This window comes from Thunnus albacares, chromosome 19 (genome assembly GCF_914725855.1).
Source record: "Thunnus albacares chromosome 19, fThuAlb1.1, whole genome shotgun sequence".
Classification (NCBI taxonomy): Eukaryota; Metazoa; Chordata; class Actinopteri; order Scombriformes; family Scombridae; genus Thunnus; species Thunnus albacares.
Window position 1 is genome coordinate 18705886 of NC_058124.1, and position 20883 is coordinate 18726768.

The 20883-nt window shown below is 39.9% G+C and overlaps 1 protein-coding gene across 4 annotated transcripts in view; it reads left to right on the forward strand.

Moving 5' to 3' along the window:
- The window catches only part of rbms3 (RNA binding motif, single stranded interacting protein), a 299179-nt gene that overhangs the window by 82659 nt on the left and 195637 nt on the right, over positions 1-20883 (forward strand). The window lies entirely within an intron of this gene.

Sequence of the window (20883 nt, forward strand, 5' to 3'; positions counted from 1 at the left end):
TATTGAGGTTCTATATCAAGTCCTATTTACCTCTTTAACCTAAGCTAACCCAGCTTTCATTACACACATTTGTTTGCCTCATGAATAACGACAATTCATCACTTACCTTGATCTTGCAGAAATTGTGAATGTGTCATTCCCCTGTTACCTCCAAACTCAAGTGCTGCGCGTAACATGTGTGCTCTTTGGTATATTCATACACATGCAGGAGTCTGTGGCACAGGTTTTGGCAGATGGTGCATGAGCTATGAGCTCAACACAAGAAATGTGATAACATCCGGGATACTGCGTTGGGCATAAACCTAGTGCATCAAAGCAGTTGCTGATAAAAGGCACAATAGTTTTGGTGTAAAAAAAAAAAAAAAAGAAAGAAAAAACCTTTGCAGTAGCCAGTAAAACAAAGGCCTTCGAGTTAGATAGGCAGGGAAAAACCTGGATAATCATCACTGTACATTGACTCCTGGTTGCACACAGCATTGCTTTTATGTTATTCCCGTGATATCAAGGTACACATTAATTGTGACATAGGCTCTTTTTAGTAAGCAGAGAGGAAATTATGCTATTAGTGCTTCAGCTGCTGTATATGCATAATTTTGTGACAACCATCTTGTCATAATCACCGTTTCCATGGGTTTTACATATTTGTCACTATCATCACAAGCACTGCCATCACCACTAACATCACTTCTACCACCACCACCAAAGGCGAAGAGGAGCAGGGGTGTTTTAACTGTGCAGTGCACAAACAAGAAGCAAAAACATTCCACGAGACAGACATAAACCCTGTGGTTCTTTTGGTGGTGGGGTCTGTCACATGCGTCTTTCTCACAAAGTTTTTGGGAACATCATCACAGTCTTTTCTGTTCACCCCCGGGGAGCACAGTCATCGTCATTAACATCCACTCACGGCAACCAGGAGTGTCTGAATTCATGCTGTTGACCTAAATTGGGCTGGTTTTTCCAAGAGCTAACATGAAGCCACTTTTGTCCTTCTCTGACTGAGCATGGTCATTGGTTTTCTGATTTGCAAAAAAGTCCATCCCTAGACTAAAATATACTTAGCTAGAGTCTCACTAGACATAAATAGGTATAGGTCGTGAACCTCAATATTTTTTTACTGAACGAAACATGCCCGAAGCACAGAGTATCAAAAACTGTCAAGTACCGAAAGATGGCATGATAGTTTTATGATTATTTAAATGATAATGTTGATAGTTTTAGATGGTATTTTATTCAAGCAAAGTTGTTATATATCTGCTTCTGATTAGACAACACTAATCTTTCTTATATGCGAAAAAAGGTTTTGTAGAAAAAATGTTTATATTCCAAAAGTGTGGTTTTGATATCAGTATTGAAACTCGGCTAATCAACATTTTGTATTAACAATGGAATAAATTACCACATGTAATGTGAAATGAATCGCTTGAAGAGATGAACCCACAGAGAATTATCACCCGACTCTGTAGTTCCCCTAAGCTGTACTGAGCTTTTTAGCTTCTTTTAGCTCCACGTTTTGGTTTTATACAAACTTTACTGTTTTCCTTCTGTGTCACTGCTCTCACCAGTCCTGTTTCCAGCGACAGCGGCAGACCAAAAACAGAGCTAAAAGGAGAGAAAAGATTAGGCTTACTATTGTCATGTGGCCAGAAACATGACTCCACATGAATGCTTGTTTGACAGATTTATCAAGTGGCAAAACCTAGAATGAATTGCTGTTCTCATATGAGTAGCCTTTGCCGTAACCATGTAGTCTAAAGAAAAAAGGCGTGTAAATTGATTTGTAATGGGCTGATCTGCCCTTGTATTATATCACTGTTAAAACCCTTTGTAGTCTTAGACATTTCAGGAAATACACATTGGGTGTATCACAAAGCCAGCAGACAAGAGTTTTATAGTGTAAAAAAACCCTGAATAACTTTGAAACAAACAGCACACTCTTTAAACAATAAGCAAATTCATAACAGACACACCTCTGTCTTATTGGTTTTCTTTCATTCTCTATTTCCACTCTGTTCTCCCATGTGTGTTTTTGTTTTTGTGGGATGTTGGTTGGCCACACGTCTCATAATACCCGGCTAACTGGCCTTGGTTACAGATCACTACGGGGTCATCAAACTCTTGCCCTCGTCTTGACCCTCTACCTTCAAACTGTAACAGACTTTGCTGGCCATAACTGGCCTGTTTTCATGGGACAGCAGGGATGGTTGTTTTCTTTTCAGCCTTTTTCATTTTGTCACTGCAGAAAGCAATTTCTCCCCCACTATCATGTCTTTGTCCTGGGCTGTTACGAGTCAACACTTTGGCCTTGAGGAGGATTCACAGTGCCTAGAGACGGCTAATCCAGACACTAACAGTAAACAAAGGCATGGTTCCAGCCTTCAGGTCTGCCTTGTCCATTTTTACAGCTTCTCATATATAGCACATATGTATGTGGAACAGAAATCCCCACAATTTAAAAAACAAACCATAATTTAAAAAACAAACCAATGCAGACAACCCTCTTTTTTTGACAACGTTTGTATTAAACACCCTCCCCTCCTACTTCATTGTTTTTATTGCCTCCATAAATGCTATTGTAATTTCAAGCATATTAGATGCAAAGAATGCCCAACAGAAAGGGAAGAAAAAAAAAGAACTGATAGTTCAGAGTGTGTCTGTCCTCTCAGCTGAGAGAGGTGAGTAAATAAAGGAAAAAAGAAAAGCAAGCGAGGATCCAGCAGAGATCAAGAAGCTTTGCCTCCAGTGGGTTTGTAATTACAATGGAAGCGGATACATTTCCACTCTTAATATGGTGGGATGAAGATTCCTCAGGGGGGATGGTGGTATGACAGCAGCAGAGAAAGTCATATGGAAGTCAGAAGATGTGACTAGAAAGAGAGTCAGGGAGAGATTTATGAGTATTCATCTGCACCTCCTACAAAATATGGTACAGTATATCCCACTAAATTGCTTTGCCAAATATATTTTGGCGGAAGCATAATTGCTGCCTGGATTAAATTCCCTGGCATTTTTGTTTAAGTCTAGAAAGTGTGACATCCTTGTGCTACACAGAAGTCGTGGGAAGTAGTCAGGGTGGATGGTTGGTTATGCAAAACATAGGACTACTTCAATGTCCGTCAATCAGATCACTGTTTTGGTCTGGATTCAGATATCTCAAGAACTGTTGAATGGATTGCCACAAAATCTGGTGACACCCTGACTTTTCCACTAGCCCCACAGCAGGTTAAAATTTGACTGTCTAAAACTTTTCTTTATTACCAAGTACTTCAATTCCCATCAGTCTCAGCTGTTCTTTGTGTTTAGTACTAGTTAGCAAATGTTAACAGAAATCAGAGTGGCTTTCCTACTGCTGTAAAACACATTTGCTAAAGCAAAGTAGTTGTATATACTGTAAATATAATTATTAGGCAACACAGTTGGAATATGTCTATAGGGTTGTAGCGTAGGACCAGAATAACATATTTCTTTTCTAATGATGATTATTACCATGCAAGATTGAGACGGACGGACAGACAAAAAATACAGGGGTGACTGAGTGTCTCACCTAACATCCCACTGTATTTCTCTCTGTACTACTAACCAAACAGCTAAACAGGTTAGGTAACAGCCTCTGTTAGTGGACTAGCCTATAGGTACTTAAATATAATAAAATCTGACAAGCAAATGATTGCATATGGTGTAACTGGATTCCTTACTTGAAACCACATGGGCTAAAGACCCCTATAGCCTTGACTGTGACTAAAACTTGCGTCATATATTTTCTTGTCTATGGAGAATCGATCACAAGCACAATGGCAAAGAATAGGACACATCCTGTGTGGGTACTTTCCACTAATTGGTGTAACGGAGCCCATTTATGGGAAATAGCCACAATGGTTGACGTACAGTGTCAGGTAAAATGTAGACATTGTAAATTGAGTTTCCACTCTTTGGATATTTGATATGCAGCTTCTGCAGTAGCTTTAAGAAATTTTCTCTCTCCATATATACTTTTTCATTTCCTCTGTTTTCTTTCTGTCATTGTAATTCATTTTTACATTCCTAATATTCTTTCACTCCCAAAAGCATACTTTTAATGAGCTAATCCCTTGCAGTGCATATAGCACAGCACAATATTGCTGTGCTGTGCTGTACCCCTAGTGAAAAATATTCTGACCTCATATTTGAAATACTAGATACGTAGTTAGTGCTGTTTAAAAGTTTGTTTTTATCTGTGTTCTGTGTTTATCTGGGATCTTACATACTGTAGACAGTGGTTTGTATTGTATTAAGTTACCAAATAGGTTTGTTTTTTAGAGAGTTTTGAAATGTCTGTTTTGAGGAAGAAAACTGTTTGACCTCTTGAAAACCTAATTTCAGTTATACAGATTACTTCTGCTTCATTAATCTCGTGATCAGCTTGAAATTTTAACAAGCATGTTAATGTTTTTGTAACAACTGATTTTGTTTTGTAATATTTTATTTTCATTTAAGTTTTGGTACAGAATAAAGACACTTCTGGATATTCTCTCTTCAACAATTTACTTCTTTCCATTGACATTTACAAAGGTGTACTTCCCCTCCCTTGATGTACTGTACCTGCTGAACATTTTAGCCTCATTTTACTTGGATAAGTTAATCAGACATTTCTTTGTGTGAGTACTATTTCCTTAAGATAAATTAAATTTGATGATGATGGGGGTCATGATTGCCTAGCGGCTTGGGAAGAAGGCTGCTAAGGCTTCTGCATCGAATCTTGGATTGGCTGGGAAGAAGTACAGTAAAGTGAAAGACTAATGCTCTCCAGCTACCTCTACCTCATCTAAAGTTGTGATGTTCTTGAGCAAGGCACTTACCTGTAAATATAATAGAAGACTGTGGCTTTGTAACTGTGCCAAGTAGTGAGATATTGCTGAAAAAGAGCATGTGTTCTCAGTCAACTTTCTTTGCTGAGATAAACACATTTTTCTATCTTAAGCCCTGAGCTGTTTCATTTCTGATGGTATGCTTCCTCTTTCAACAGATTATCTCAAAAGTGCTTAATATCCAGATGTTTCCAACATTGCTTCAATCGTCTTGTTCTACTCAGTCAGATAGTACACATGTTTATGATAGTGTTTCATTATTATTTTGCATATGAGGCATGCTTGGGAATCGTGGTCTTGCATTTGTCCCAGCTTAATAGCCGCATTGGACTATTTAACTATATATAACTGGGAGGAATTGCGTTACCAGCCTGGTCTGCTTCAGCTAATTGCATCCATGTAGTGTTGTTATAACCATCTTAATCAGAGCTTGTTGTGCAGATGTGAGTACATATGTGTCAGAGAAAGCAAGAGCTGAAGTCCTTTGGTCTTTTCGTGTTGTTGTGACAAGATATATGTGGAAGGAGATGAATTTTGAGCTCAAGGGCCAGCCCGCATTGCGTCTATGTACTGCCGCAGAGTTCATCTCTCTTCATAACATACAGATACAGACACACACACCTACACACGTGCTGCAGAGGACAAAACTAGCTTTTCTGTCCTGTAGGATAACAAGTACTCCACTGCTGGTGAATTGGTGGGAGAACTGTTGGCTGGCCGACTGTTTCCATATGTTATCATCTGCTCCTGTATGGGGAATTCTCATCTCATCAGGCAAAGATAACAAGAGACATTTTTCCCCTAATAAAAACATTTGAGTAGGTTATCACTCTTTTATATGAGGACATGGACATCCCTGTGAACCCCTCAATTTAATCTTTAGGTGTCTCCAGAGCAAACTCCGGTTGTTACCTCATTAGACTTGCCAAGCACACACTAGCCAATCATTCAGTCAATACAAACCTGCTAGTAGGGATTCCCAGTACATCCTCAGATTCACAAGGTCTGAAAACTCAGAGAATGAGACAAAAAGGGACATAGAAAGAGTGAGAGAATAGGTAATAATCATAGAAAGATAGACATAAAAACAGACAAGACAGAAAGAGAAAGAGAGAAATAAGCAAAGAGTTATAAAATCCCTGATTGTAAAGTTCTCCTTTCGCTTTGTCCTCTTCATACACCCCAAACTAAGGTTCACCTATAAGAATGGGGCAACTTCTTTGTTCATATCTGACAAGAATTGGTCAATCAAAGATATTAATAAAAAAAAGACACTTCACACATTCCCTTATTCTTTGCATCTTCACATATTCATCAGGTGTAGGTGTGCCATAACTCAATCCCACCAACTCACCATTTCATCTGTCTCTCTTTGTGAGGCCTAGGCTCTGGCACAACCCTTGGTGTTGTGATTAGCTTAATTGGCCATAACTCACAAACACCCATTTATACATGCTGACAGATGACACAGTCATTTAGCTGAATGAATGGCCTGACTGCTGGCAGTAAGTGAAGGCACATCCTGTGGCTGATGGCCTGAACGAGACAAGTCAGTTGAGGCTAGTTTTCTGAGAGTCGCCCAGGAATGCAGAATGCTTGGACCACTGAGAGTGAAGACATAAGTAAGGTGTGAAGGTGTGACTGAAGGAGAGTAGGAAGTGAGGGCAAGATTTATTTATTTATTTTTCTGAAGAATATTACCTCCAAGAGAAGATCATTTAAGAACTCCTGATAGCAGAGGCGGCAGATGCTGATTTGTACTGTACATGTGTGGTGCTGCTGGGGGAGCCTTGTGGAGACTTTGTGATGAAGTACACTAGAGTACATTTTAGAGTCTGAGTCTCTTTCATCACCCCTTGAATGAAGAGCATTGCTCATTCCCCAAATACTGCAATGATTCATCTTTGCCATGAGCTAGAATGGGCTTTGTCTCAGTAATTAATTTAGCTCTCGGGACAGCAGTTGGAATGAGTCGTGTCTTCAAGGCCTAATTAAAAGAAGATTTTCAAACACATTCTAGGTCACCCAGCTCAGAACCTCCAACCATTTAGGAGGGATTTTTAGGCACCGCCACCTCGTCCTTGGTGGACCATTTTACGTTCTCATAGAGTGTGGGTTACCGAGTGAAAAACAAATGGCTTTATTTGCTTTGTTGATTTCTTCAGGCACCACTCGAAAATTGAGACACTTGATGTTTTGTTTATTACTGGCTACTTGAGTCAGTAACTCAACCCACTTGTGGCTTTGTGCCCTGCGTGTCTTTGCCTCTGCCTGGGGATGGTTTATTTGAAAAATTGGGAAGAAATTTCATGATTCCAGCTTGTGGAAAGTAGCCACACAATTAAGTTCCAATACACAGCTGGGTGAAGATGCAACTGTGCATGAATACCTTTGGTTTAGGATCACTTTCTCTAAAATAACAGTCAAATTGTGGTTGGAAACACACATATTGGCACAACAATCAGCATAGCATATCAGCTGGAGTACTCATTTTATTGAACCAGTCAACAGGCCAACAAACTGGCAGGCAGGAAGTGTCTATCTTATCTGTCCTCATAATGAGAATCTATGACTTTAGTTACTGGCACAGAAAGGCTCGAACAGTACACACACTCACACACACACGCACACACAGGTTCTGAACAATTAAGCGCGAGCTGTCGGGCTTAGTGCCTGGGTCCATTGTAAGCGCTCTAAACCTGTTAGACTGTGACAGACCATTAAAAGGCTGCCAAGGCTTCCTTAATTTGCTTCAACAGTGCACACTGAGGCAGAGTGAGTGCCATGAGTTTGTCTCTGCGTATAGATGACACTCCTTAGCTCACCCACAACCAACACCCCCCCACCCCCTTGTCCTTTGACCATCCCCGCCACCTCCACAACATTTACACAAACTCACACATAGACTCTGACAGTGTAAGCACAATGAAGAAGCTGCAATGTCTCTGCTTCAATTTTTTATGTTGGAATTATCGTATAATGGACAATTTCTATTTATTTAGGGAAATGCATCGAACCATTAAACTACTGCCAACACTAATGTGTTTTCTGAGTCAGTATTTTCTGTAAATTGTTAGAAGCAAAATGTAAACAACAGTAATTATCTTTGCATTGGAGGGCATTGCTATGGTGAACTGAAGCTGGTATCCGTAATCCTTGTCAATTATTATATTGTTAAAATATACATCATTATTATGGAGTACTGTTAAACACAGCACCTTCACATTTATTGTAGACGCTCTCCATGCGTTGCTCATGTTGATCAGTTTGTCTAGCTACACCTGTCTGTCTTTGATTGACTGTTGATTGTGCCAGTAAAATCTGGTAGAATTGTCAGGCGAAGTTGAAATTACATGTTTCACACCATGTTTGTATTTTCACACGTTGGAATCAACATCATAAGCCCAGTAGATCACACTTTTCTAATTGGTTTGTTTTCCAGCGTTCGCAATGTTTGATTCAAAACAATTCTGTCTTTGCTGTAGTGCAAACATTATTTCAGTCACCTGCTGCACAGCAAGACAAGAGACATGTTTGAACCTTAATGCAAGCCAGTTTAAGAGGAATCACAACTAGAATAAGAGAACAAGATCCGAGTTGTGGAAAGAAAACAAAAAACCCAGAATTTCCCTTTAACCACTGTTGCAGCATTCTGGACTCTAACAAGATTAACATAGTCATGGTGACAAAGCACTTTGTTTACCAGTGCAACAATCCATTTCATAGGGAAACCTTGTGTATTTGACATTTCTGAATGAATGCTTTTAGGGTGGATGTTTCACCTAGCAGGCATTTCCTGCCGTGACCAGAGCTTGGCTTTCTCCACCAATAGGAATTAAAGGCCCGGGCCACAGGATCCTGAGTGCCAGACCACAGGAATATCCAGAATCTGACAGAGCTTCCAAGCCCCCGCATGTTTCATTTCCTATTTCACAAGAGTGGGGCGGTCCATGCAAATTCCTGACTGCGGTATGCCACCAGTCTTCATTTAGCAGCGGTTCGTGGTTGATATTAGATGTTGGACACAATAGGAGATGTTAGAACGTGGATTACGAAGGGTGCTGGCAGGTCTTACAGGGATTTAAATGGGTGTCTTCTCTTGTTCAGATCATGTGGGCTGTCATATTTACATGTCATTGCTGGCTTAGTGCTATTTCTTGGTCGTGTTTAATGGCAAATTCAAAGCGTCTCGTCTGTGAAATCGTTCTTCAGCAAATCAGTTTGCACCTGTTACTTTCTGTTTCAGGTGATTAGTCAATGACAGGGCAGGGCAGGGGAACATAAATCACACATCCTGAGCTGTAGATGTGACCTTAATTAATAATGTTTCGCTCTGATCTGTGCCATGGTTTTCAGCTACATGTACAGACATGCTACACACACACACACACACACACGCTGACATCCGTGCACAGATGGGTTTTCATATATGGCTGCCTGGGGCTGTAGCATTGGCTACACCCATAACACCCATAACATCTGTAAAGCATTATGGCTGATTATACTGGTCCTTCAGTGCAATCATGCAATATGGGCATGAGCGTTGGCTGAACATGAACCGTATGGGAAAGGAGATGATGAGGCCTCGACTGTTCTGATGAAGGCGTGAGACCCATGTCTACATACACACACACGAAACAAACCCCGAGACATGAACTTCACACATATTTTATTATTTCTAGTTTATAATGAGGACCATAATTGAATGCATTCATTTCTTAACTCACAACTCAAGCCTCAAAATCCTCCCAGTTGAACACGCTTGAACCGTTTGTGATGTATCTTACATTTCTGTGTCTCTGTTTGTATACTGTACCTATACTTTATTTTTCATTCTCACTATCCAGATGAGTCTCAAGAGTTGATCAAATTGTTTGACTCATCTAGCTTGAAAGGTTGTGATGTGAAACATTAATTTGAATGTCAGGATCTGGTGTTAGTCTCATAGAATCAAAGAGCAAATGTCTCTTCCTATGGTAAGTTTCAGACTTGTACTGTTAGGAAGGAGCACAATCCTCTTAGCTGATGTTAGCTACATGAGTCCCATCACCCTGAAATGCAGACTCTGGAGACTTGAGTGTAAGCAGTTGTGGACATCAAACTTTTTTTGTATGTAGTAAAACTATTTTATCCTTTGAACTCAGTTTTTCTGAGGAATATTGTTCATGTCAGTCTATATCAAATTAATTAGATGGGGCACTTTACCTAACTATATCAGAGTGCCACAGAGGTGCATCTCTGTTTTTATAGCCATTATCCCATTTCAGTGTTTTTCCTGACTCGAAATGAGGCAGTTTTGTTTTTTTTTTTACAGGAAAGTAAATTTAAAAATGTAACTACTCCCAAGCAGATGCACAAGGCCCACTGTGCCTCTCTGCCTAAGCAAAGCAGAGTCTATGACATAGTTAATTCTAGAAATTACAGGGGTTTGTGTTAGAGCTGCAACTAACAACTATTTAAATAATTGATTAATCTGTCGATTATTACTTCAATTAATTGTTTAATTGAATAAAAAAAACAACAATGCGAAAATCAATCTCTACCTTTCTATTGAAAAACCAAAACACATTTTCTTTAACAATGCTTTAGATATTCAAACTGTATTATATAACAAAAAGCAAAGATAAACGTATTCTGTACGTCATGTGTGCAAAAACAGAGCTTTTTATAAATTGCACAGCAGATCTTTACACATTATTGACAAAACAAATACGTGTTAAAGTCTTGGTTTAAAATGGGTGCTAACAGGCTATGTGTTGTCAAATGGCCTCAACAGCAGTCTGTGGAGTTAGAACTGGACCATGGAGGTACACTAGTGCTGCAGAACACACACACACACACACATTCACCCTCTTTCTGTAATGCTCATTTAAACACACAGTTCTTCTTTCTACAAGCTCTTTGCATTGAAATATAAAAATGTTAGTATGTACACATACCCAGGGCTCACGCTGGTTGTCTTCCTACAGGCTATGGCAGCCTTCCACCACTGTAATGGACTTTCTTTCTTTGGCAGGGGACCTCACTCCAAAGTATGTCTGGTTTTGGTTCCTCTGTTTATTATTGGGGTCCTTAGCTTCCCCCTCTCTATTTTATTCCTCACTATTGGTTTCAGAATTAAGGACTGAGCCAAGCAAAGAGACAGGTTTTGCAGATTTAGAAGCTGTAGTCATGGTGGAGATCTGGTTTCATCACATAGACCAACATGCTGCTGCTCCACCTTCCTTTTCACTGCAACTGCCTCTACCTGCATTTTGACTTGCATATTAAAGACTTTCATAATATAAAATTAGCTATGTAGCAGTAAACTAGTCTAGAACATGTAACTTAACTATGTAATTTAATTAGTGGTAACTCATAAATTCAGTTTATGTTAGTTTCTCACAATTCCCCATAATGTTTAGAGTTAATGTTGCTGATTTACCGAGTCCCCTTCATCTATAGCTCCAACATGTCCTCTCCTCAGGTTCTCAATCAATCATCTGACCAGTTTCCCTGCAAGGGTTGTCCTGTTTTCTGTCTAGTCAGACCTGACAAAGTTGCCACGTTTTGTTAGAAACTTGAATTATGTCATGCCCCGTCCACACCCGGTTTTCTGACAGGAGCTCATCATTCTTCCCAATGTGTCTGACAGTGCCACCTGAGGGCCTTCTAGTTCCTGCTCAGTGCTTTCCAATGCTTTTCTGGAGCCTTCAAGATTAATATGTGTGTGTTTCTCTGCCGTCCCGCACCTGTCCACCAGATGCCCTCAGTTTGGTCCCCCTCTCCTGCACACCTGTGGCTCTCCCCTTAATCAGCTCTGATCTGCTGCCTGGTTTCTCAGCTGCTCCTTATCAATAATTAGTGTCCATAAACCATTTTCACAGCAGACATTTTAACACCTTAATGCAGTGCAGCAATCAGTCAAGTTATTAATTACACCTGTGCTTTTCCTGCTATAACATGTCAAAATGTCTGCTGTGAACTATTCATGCTCAGTAGAGGATAATCCCGTTCGATTTAGGTAACAACATGGCCTTTCCACAAGCCAGACATTTCACATATGCCCCACTTGTGGTAAGGATCTAGGAATAGCAAAGCTTTCTACATCCCAAAAATTGTGTTTTCTGTTGCGTTACGAGCATTGCAGCATCACAGGTTTGCTAGTGTGGCTATATACTTTTAGTCTTGAAAACGTCCAAGAAATTTAATAAAAAAAAAGAGTTGAATCCACGATTCTGTTACTGTGCCACGTTTTGACGCTGAGATAAGCTGCCGGGGTGTTTTTGATTTATTTAACAGCACTGTTGTTTTTGAAACTTCCTCTGTGTGTTGTTTTGGCTTCAGCACTTGAACAAGTTTTGTTGGAGGAAAAAGCTTGATGGTTGACTTCTCTGTTGGCTCTGTCAAGACACATACGGAGACAGACACATAAAGGCGCACATGTTATTGCACCCTTTGTTACTACCATAAAATAGTGAAGTTTAATAGGATAAGTACCACAGAGTGTCTGGCCTGCAGTATTGACAAGTGATGAAATGTGTCTGCTGTTCCTTCACCTATTTGTGTCTTTTACTATTTTATATTCTTTCCATCGCTCTTCCTCTAACTGTATCTCACTGTCTTTTCCCACGCTCTAACAGTAAACAAGTGTTTGCTGTGTCAAAGATAGAACCTGTGTACACTACCCTCCCTCCATTCATCCTCTACCAGCAGTCGTCCTTTGTTGTGTGAAAGTTGAAACGTTTGTTGGAGCTGCTTTGCTCCATTTAGTTGGTGCACTTTGATGACTTCAGTACTACTAATTATAGAGGCGCCGCCAAGGAGGCAATCTGAAAGTGCATCACCCTGAAAGTCTTACATTCACTGATATCCAAATGTTACCCAGTGGAGTTGCACCATAATGATAATGTTGTAAATAATCCACTATATGCTTTCTAGTACCTCTGTGCCATCTGGCAGTGTTACACCATACAAATCCCACAATAATGTTCCAAAGAATGTAGTATATGTCAAAGATATGCTACCCATTTTGAGTTGTGCTATAATATATGTATATGTATAATATATGCTACACTTCCTGAAATTGCAGTTAGCTTATGAAGGCATATCAGGCCTTCAGGAGAACATGCACTATTGTGCCCATTAATTGTGCAGCAGTCCTTAGTAATGCATTTGTTCCACCATTTAAAGTTGAATAGACAAAAAACATTTATATAATTATCATAATTATCAACAAAATATCAAGCCTATCAGAGTGAACGGTGGACGTTGTTCCTTGCTTGTCTCTCATCAAATTCAAGGCTTCCTCTACTTTGCCTAAATTTGGCTTTTGTAGGGTCAGTAAATTCCACACCACTTCAGAAACATTAAGAGGATGCCACAGTGCATTGCTTAAAGGTTGATTACCATTAGGAAAAAGGTTTTGCAGCAGTTGAACGTGTACAATGTAATGCAGCAGAGACATATCTCATTGGGCAGCAGGCCTGTATGGTCAGGGTTGGTGGCCCTCACATTTTCACCCTTAAAAAAAAAAAAAAAAACGAAAACCAGAGTGGGAATTTCAACTTGAGCACAGTCTCACAGCTTACCATTCCACACCCTTGTGTGTTTTCTGTTTTGTTAAAACAAATGCATGAGCAAAATGTCTTGTCTATTAATTCAGTGTTATTTTGTCCTGAAGCTTGTCTCTTCAGCTCTCTCGCTCTGTGTTCTTTGTCTCCTGGGCTTCATGCTTTGCATGCAGAGGATGAGACACCGGGGGAGGTTAAGAGAGGAGCTGGAATGGAGTTCTGCTCCATTTACCACCCTGAAATATTCCTCTTAGAACGACACACTCTGTTTTCTCTCTCTCCTTACTCTCCGTAGTGTTTCTCACTCCGCCTGTCCACTCCCTCTCACTTCTCATCTCTGTGTGACATGTGGTCATTTCACTTCATTCCAGGATGGCTTAGCAGTGCTTTAAAACATTGCTGCTGTCCTCCCATCCCATCCTGCTCAATTGCAGGCAGCATTGAGCTTCATAGGCCTATACGGATCTGTTCCTGGTAGCTATAACTCTTTTCCCCAATCTCCAATCTCTATCTGCTTTGGGCAGAACCTTCAGCACCTTTCTCTATTGCCTCACTATTTCACTTCCTTACCTGTGTGCCTCTGACACTTTTGCACATGGACACCAGTTAGCACACATATACATACACTCAAATACTGGCATCTTCCAGTGTATATATGGTTTATTCTTAGGATTATTCAAGATCAAACAGATACAGATCAACTTATTTTCCTATACTCGTACTGATTTTGCACTTAGATCTATTTAGGACATTAACACAATGAACAAAACAAAATGCACATGACACACTGAGTGCTATGATGAAGCTTTAATAGGCCTCTTGTCATGTCTGTGGAACGTGAGTTCTGAGTCATTTTGGTCTTTTTCTGTGACGTATGCTGAGTTTTTCATATTCTAAACAATGTGGGTTTTGCATTTCCTGGCTAGCACATCCGCATAGACAACATCTATTGCTTAAACGTGTACTCTCACTGCCTGTGCATCACTAAATTCCTTATTATGCATCATCTCTTCCTCTCTGTCCTAGACAGTGGGTGTCTGGCTGGTTCATAGAAGGACATAGCCAAACCTCAGTTGCAGTTTATATGTTATATCAGGGTAAGCATGAGGCCACACAGGAAGTCTGATCTCTGAGCTCCACTGAAGTGTTTTCACCTTCGGTGTCAGAACAACGTTGACCCTCCTGTGATCTCAGACTTTCTTCCGAAACACTTTACTTTATTCACAATTTTCAGTTTTCAGACACACACTCGCCGTTGCTCATGCCAGTACACACACACATAACTGCTACAGCTGCAGACCACCTGACTTGAAATGTAGTTTCACCGACACAAAAGCACAGATGCATATACGCACATTTACACACAAGCAAAACGCAGCTATGCAGACACTCACACACACATGCATGTAAAATTCACCCCCATGGGCCTCTTTTCCCAGTACAAAATCATTTATAATAGCTCTGATCTTTTCTCAGAAACATGTTAATCAGGAAATGAGTCGTTGGAATGACTTGTATATACATTTCTCATTTGGAGTTGAGATCTAGTAAGTGTTCGCAATTTACTCTTTCAGGTCTATTGCTTGTCCCTCGTTGGGTACTAAGGGGTGCTGTGAGTCATTTCTACTCATGCATGTCTGGTTTCATATTTCCTCCCCATTAGGCCTGCATTGCTCTCCTCTGTGTTGTGATAGAAGCTAATGACTCACTGGAAATCTGCCTGGTGTTTATCAAATGTCTCAGTTCAGGGCTGGTGGTCCAGAGTCTGTCTGGCCTTTTTACCTTATTATGAAGTATTAGATAAACAGCCAAACCCAGGTGATGAGCCCATCAACAATGACAAAAAAAGAAAATAGAGAAGCAGCTTGAAGTCATATCTTGACTATATCACTCTGCTCTTTGCGCTGTAGAAATGTATACTCTCATAGGGTGAATGTGTTGAATTACCCCAGGCTGTCATCCTTTAGTGCACTGATAAGAATGTATTAAGAAACTGCATGTGTCAAGAGATGAGGTGAACTTACACACATAATGTTAACGTACAGTATCTCATCTCAGAGTTTAGCAAGAGGGGAGGAGGGGTGGGTTTCAGCAAGTGGATCGTATGGTGTGCATACTAAGTCTGGTCAACATCTCAGATTACAATGTTTTGGGATGAAAGCTCGGATGGATGCCAGTTACATTAACATACAAACATAAAAATGTACCTTAATTCTCAGCTTATGTTCCTGACGCTATGATTTCAATTAAAAGAGACTATCCTTTTTTTTTTTCAAATGTAATTTCTCATTGTGACTGTTTGAAGATCAATTGCAATCTAATTGGCTTGTTGAGTTCAGATGTTGTTAATCACATATTCGACTAAGCTATCACAATATGGGAATGAACTGTAAGAAACAGTCTGAAGACAAATTGGGACTCATTCTGCACTCTAGAGTCACATTAGAGGTTACCCAGCCTCTTTTTCTCTCTGTGGTTTGTGCTGCCTTTCTTTTCAATTTTATTTAAATTGCTAAAATCTGTGTCTCACTTGTAGACGTCATACACTGAGATATTTGAAATTATTAAATTATCTCTTTCCTTTGGCATTAATGTGTCTTAGCATGCCTTTAAAATTAAAATAGCTAAATTAGATTTTACTTTTATGATAAAAATTATAATAACTTTCTTTTTATAGCAGTATTAAAGTTTCATACAAACTTCATCATCTGTACTGAGTACTAAGCGATCCTCTGTGATATTGAACATTGATATGCAAGCAACAGTCTGTTCCTAATTGGAGTTATCATCAACATTTAGTCATATTATTGTAGTCAAGGGGATCTCTGCTGTAAGCCCAGATCCACAACCCAAGCGCAGTCTAAGATTCTTGATACTTGATCCAAATGTCATTGTGGCAACAGCATATGTACACTGACTATGCCATAGCTGTGATGGTTATAGTTCTTCTTTCACTTTATCATGAACAAAGTGCCCCAGGGAAGCTGGTTAGTCATGCTACATCAGTAGGTATACATAAAGCATGTAAGATGATCTTCTGGTGCTCGGGTATCTTCCATTAGAACCGCTGCCAAATGCAAAAGGGTTTTTCCAGGAATACCAGGCCCTGCTGTTCACCTCCCTCCTCCTCCTCCTCCTCCTCCCCACACTCCCCCCATTCTTCCAGCCTTCCTCTTCCCCCACCACCCCTCCCATGGTGCTGCGCCAGCCTTCCCTCGAATTCCACGCATCTGGTCATTTCTGGGAAACACCCAAAACGTGACTGTCCAGCAAACCACAAGAAACAAAGCCTCTTGGTTTCTGCAGCAGCTTGAAGAAAGCCAGTAGTCACCCAGGGAGGGGTCAGGCAGTAGAGCGTGATAGTTGTGGACTTTCTAGGAATTGCTTTTGGATAGGAACATTGCGTAGATCTATGTTGTTTAGAATGAAACTCATGGCTCTTTAATTCAGCGTTAATGCTGTTTTTGCATTTAAACAATGTCTTAATGTCTCATTCAGTCTCCCTTTTTAAAAGAGATTCAGGGTATTAGCTCTATAACTAGTGTTGTCAGAGCAGTCAGTGAACAAAAGGGCAGCTCTATCAGTGCCTCTTCAGGCACTCATATCTCTGTGGATGTTAATATAATTTAAATATCTTACAAAAAAGTTTGATTTACTGCTGTGCAAACTTGCTATGTAAGAATTTGACTGATGTGGTTAAATAAAGGCTAAATAAAGAACCTTAACACTCTATGGAGTTGCTCTGCCTCTAACCAGAGACCACACACTGATGTTTTCTATTAGTAGACTTGCCTGATTCTTTAGATAGGAACTGTAACTACTTAACACCTTCAGGGGCATGATACACCCTCAGCTGTCTTCCAGTTTCGTTATTTTAAAGTCTTGTGAATGACTCACTCATGCTCTCAATTTAGAAGGTGATTCAACAAGCACCAGACCTCAGAACAATGGAGCAGATGGGTTTCTTTTATGAACATTTCTGATAAACCCGGCTGCAAAAGTATTAGCAAATATTTTTTCGGAGAGAGCAGAGAGGCACAGTTTTAGCTTCATCGTGACAAGTCAGCCTGTAAATAAGAGTGAGTTCTCACTCATTGTAAAGTACGCTGAATGCATTTGAAATAGTCCTGCACTTATTGTGCTGTTCTGGGTGGCAAGCTCTACTATATTGTACAAAGTAGTGTGAAACAAATAAAAATCAGTCTGAAAATAAGTCTTCTTTAATGCCTCTCTGGTGTAGTCCTTTAAAGATAAATGCTTTTTAAAGTCAACATTTATAAAAAATCTATAGGTTTTGCATGTACTCAGCTGCAGCTACAACACCATGGAGACGACCCTAAATGAATAGATGTTGCATCAGTATTAATAATACAAGAAGAAAGAGAAACTCACTTCCTGTTTCTCTCTTTCTATGAAATAGTTGTCTGCTTATCACCTCTCTGTGACGTCAATTGCCCACTGACTCAGACCAGAGTACTTCCACTACCACCAGAGCAAAACACAAACATCCACGGTTTCCAGTTTTGCTCTGGTTCCACGGAACGAAACGTTTATGTACATACACTCTGCATCACTGCTCTTAACATGACATTAACTTTATAAACTAACCTTAGCCAGCTCATGGGTAAAGACTGAATGTTTGCGTCAGCCAGTTCTCAAGGTAGTTTTCAGTGTTGTCTGTAGGGCCACAGGTCAAGTTCTTTAGTTTCAAGAGTCAAGTCTCAATTCCCTGCTCTTAATTCTTAATGGTTCGACCAATGAATATTAATGGATCAGCTGACCAGTGTCTGTGTAATGGTACTCTCCCGGGTTTCCATTCTGTGTCAACTAATTTGAATGAAAAAGGTAGTTAGTTTGCAGTCAGTAGAAGCAAACATTTCATAATTAGGGCTCAGTATTTAGGATGTTTTCGAATAAAACCGAGCTTGAAAAATCAATAATAAAAAACTTAGTGATAATCTGACAATAATTAGAACAAACACAGTTTTTTAATTACCTTGATGGACTTGATGGTGCATAATCAGCACCTCAGTTGTGTTTTCTCTCCAGTTTTGTCTTCTCGCAGCTGGAAACATGGCAACTTTTAGACAGGTGGACAAAATGGGTGAAAATCGCTTTTAAAGTGATCAACTCTTCTGGCCTACTCCTTCTTATAGCAAAAGCCTTAAAAACAAAAAATGATGAGGCTTATCTATGAAATACAGAGATGACATTCCATGGTTGCTCAGTAGACACACACTGGTATAAAGACATATGAATCGTTTCTGCCTCTGTGCCTTTTTCAGGTTCTGTCTCCCAATGTGTCTTATCTTATTTTCTCTCCGTATCTCTCTTTCTATTACTCTCTCCATTGGCCTTTGTCCGTCTTACTGTCTTTGTTCTCTACTTTCTGCCTTTCCCCAGATGCTGAGAGTTTATGTGTCTAGTTGATCCAGAGGCTGTTAATCTGGTAATCCACAATCGATATCAGCCTCATCTCTTTCCTACAGATAAAAGTGGCCTATCTGATAATTACATTTTCCTCTCCATGTCTGTGAAAGGCTGGCCTTTCCCTCCGTGCTTTGTTTTGGTCCCTGGGATTCTTCTGCTGGTATCGATTCGGTCTGTCCACATGAACTGGACCCGTTCACATGCATAAATCTTCTAAAACGAATATGGCATTTACACCACATTATGGGCCATATCCACAAAGAATGGATTGTGCCCGCTATTAGCACTGTGAATTGCGCAGCATTTGCACCCGCAATCTGCCCCCGCTTTAACGTCCTATTCACGAAAGATATTGCCCTAATGATATGCTGGTGCAAACACGCCCATAAAGTTTTGCAGCTGAGTGAAATTTGCATCTGTTTGAGTGAGCGGAGTGGTTTCCAGGGTTTCAGGCTTTTCCCCACATTTCAGCACACATATTGGTTCATAATGGAATCTGCAGAGAGCATAAAAAAGAGCCTCAAATTGCGTGTCTTTGATTAGCAGAGGTGCACACACACTCACACAGAGCTCTCCACAATCACAAACCAACTTTTTCTTCTCTAGTATTTCACATCTATAACATAATCTACTGAAATGTCCATCAAAATAGGCTACAGCCATTAATGTGAGTCAGGCAGCAACTTCATTAAAACCGGATCAGTCAAGATCTGATGGTAATAAATATTTTGTGTTCTGTTACACATCTACACGGGTCGGTTGTTAAACGTAGATTCCAGGTTCATACAGTGGAATCATTTGTAATAAAGCAGAAATACTTACAGATGATTCCTGCGCTCCATCAGAGCTGTCAGGACATTTTTATTATTGAGTAGCTGAAAGTCCGAGATAAGCCTTCCACCCTATATCCCACTTGATCCCCCCCAATGTCTGAATGAAGATTTCACCCTTGATATCATTCAATATCAATTAGATATCATTCAAGCCTCACAAGCTTGAAGATTTGAAGAGAGAGTCAGTGAGGAGTGAGTGTGATATGTAGTTAACACCAACTATGTGAAGACGCTAATAACTCCATCCTAATTGCGCGTGGCAATAAGCGCTGGTCTTTGTGAATTAGACTGTTTTTACAACGAGGCTTATTTGCATATAAAGGCCAATTTTGTGCCAAATGTATAAATATTACCTAATTTACATACATGCAAATGGAACAAGCACACCATGACGATATTTGCTTGGCAGTGCAGTTTGCATTGTATTTCACTCTTTGCGGGTGTTTTGTGAATTGCACAATATCTTTTTGTCTCATTTGCACAGGTTTAGCGGCCCTTTTGTGAATTTGGCTATGGATATGTGTTGAGATTTTGAAAACAAACTCTTATGCTTGAGTGTGCATTGGAAATTTTTCAAAATTTCTCCCAAGAATATAACACGCATTGATGCAACATAAGTTTATATCAGTATACTGTGAAATAAAGAACATTTTCTACAGTTTAACTCACTTACCTTGAGTGTTGCACTAGAAATATGTAATTAGGTTGAAAGCCTCTATTATTGATTGAGAGGGAGATGTCAGCCTCTTGGGTTTTTGTGTAATGTTCTCAACTGTAACAGATAAAATGCAAAACTAAACTCATCAAAGTCAGGGTTCTATTCTCAGATGTGGAAATTGTCAAAATGTAATTATTTTCAGTCCAGTTATTTCATGCTGTAGTTTTTGGCTGCAGTTTCCTGCAGGACTCTGCTAAGTGAGTGAAAAATGAGGCTCTTGAACCTGTGGCCTTAGAGTCACTGAGAAAGGCTTGAGGACTTTAGGTCAGTTCTTATCCATGTGGGTGCGTATGTCTAAGTGTGTGTGTGTGTGTGTGAAACGAAATATGAGTGGGATATCTGAGCCCCGTGGTTTTGCATTTGTGTGTTTGATCTTGTCTGCAGAAGTATGAGCATGGCTTTGGTTACTTGTAATCAGGCAAATGCTCACTGTCCGGACATTTTTGTAATATTTTTCAGCATAGTCATGATAAATCAAGAGAGATTAGTCCGTCCGTTGTTTACTT